The following is a 1648-nucleotide window of genomic DNA, read 5'->3' on the forward strand; positions in this document are numbered from 1 at the left end:
TTTAATTATTCAAAATTATATTATATTATTTTTCGATTTAATTCTAGAGAATTACAGCAATTGAAACTAACTATAACCTAACCTTCAACAGACGAGTAATATTAAAAAATTGGAATTAGTAAAAAATTTATAAATTCAAAAGGAAGAAAGTAGAAATAGGCCGACTATCTGGCTTGAATCTAATACCCGGCGGATCCACCACTTTTTTTAAGATCCGGCCGTGTACCAGACAATGATGTCAAGTACTCGGCAGTGCCAGGTAATTCTATCGGGAAAAAAAAAGAAAAACTCAATACCAACAATAATAATTTAATACCGAACAAAAAACCTACTTAATAATAATTGGTAATTAAAATTGTATTGAGATCGGCCGTTTATCCTACTTTGCATTGTTTATTGATTGCTATGCTAAATTATTTGTTATTTCCATATATGTAGTTCTTGTGTTTACTTTATCTTGTGAATAAAAATACATTAATATGGCTGAACTGTTACAATATCTGTCGCTTATTGATATATCAGGTTTTGATTAAGAATAATTTTGTCACCTCGCAGCCTTTTCGAGCTTTTCCACACTCGTGTATTTTTAGTTTTTTAATAGTGTGACAGACCATTCATTAATTGACATTGTCGACGTCGAAAATTACATAATATCAAAGACCGCATTTGGAATAGCTGCAGTGCAAACTATATAAGGAGGAGCATGGGAAGAAGGAATGACTAACAAACTTTTTTCATTTCGACGTAAATCTTGGAAAGATCTATAGAAATCCATTTATCGATCGATTCCTATTGTAAGAATCGATCCAGTGTTTCCGATTCTTTATATTCTTATTCCTTCTTTTTGAAGTGAAACTTCTTTACGAACGATAGGGTAAGTTCGTTTCATGCGAGTTGCTATGTAACGAAATCATGCAACGGATGTCCCCCCTCTACTCGGTCACGTGGTCGAGTTCGTAATGGTGATCGCTTGAGCCGTGAGCGCGCTTCAATGCAACGTTCGTTACAGACAACTCCGATAATACCATTAAACCAATTCCTTAACCCCTATCCCGGTATGTTTGTGTGTTTGAAGAAGTTTTACTTCAGTAGTGTGTTGTATAATTATACGTATTTTTTTTTAATTTATCCGAAGCGCTAATAAAATAAGCTTCTCTTCGTCATTCTTCTGCGACTTTATTGTAGTAACTGCTTCTTTAAATTTGAAATAGATATACGTTACTATATCGAAGCGCTGCAAAATGTGGTTCGTGTGAAAAGGCTCTTAGTGTTTATAAATATTGTAGGCCCGTTTCAACGCTTCTAATTCTGTTGTTAAAAATCCGCCAACCAAGAAGTAACATGTCATTGGTTTCGTGTTTAAACGATTTTTTGAACGGGACTTAATGTGATTTGGGACGTTTGAGAGGAGTAACCATAGTGCTTTTGCCGGGTACTCGGTTATCACTATTCGCTGCTGAACGTCCAAATGGTCGATTGTCGAGTCACTCGCTTTCTCAAATAAATGTGAAGAAGGACAAATACTTTAATAATTTATTTTTAATAGTAATCTGTGCAATATTGTTTCTACCTGTTAAGTGCTCTTCAAAAGGATAAAAAAATAATAATACCAATCTCTTTCTGAATTTTCAATTCTTTGCGTAGATAT

This window comes from Agrilus planipennis, unplaced genomic scaffold (assembly GCF_000699045.2).
Source record: "Agrilus planipennis isolate EAB-ADULT unplaced genomic scaffold, Apla_2.0 scaffold4, whole genome shotgun sequence".
Classification (NCBI taxonomy): domain Eukaryota; kingdom Metazoa; phylum Arthropoda; class Insecta; order Coleoptera; family Buprestidae; genus Agrilus; species Agrilus planipennis.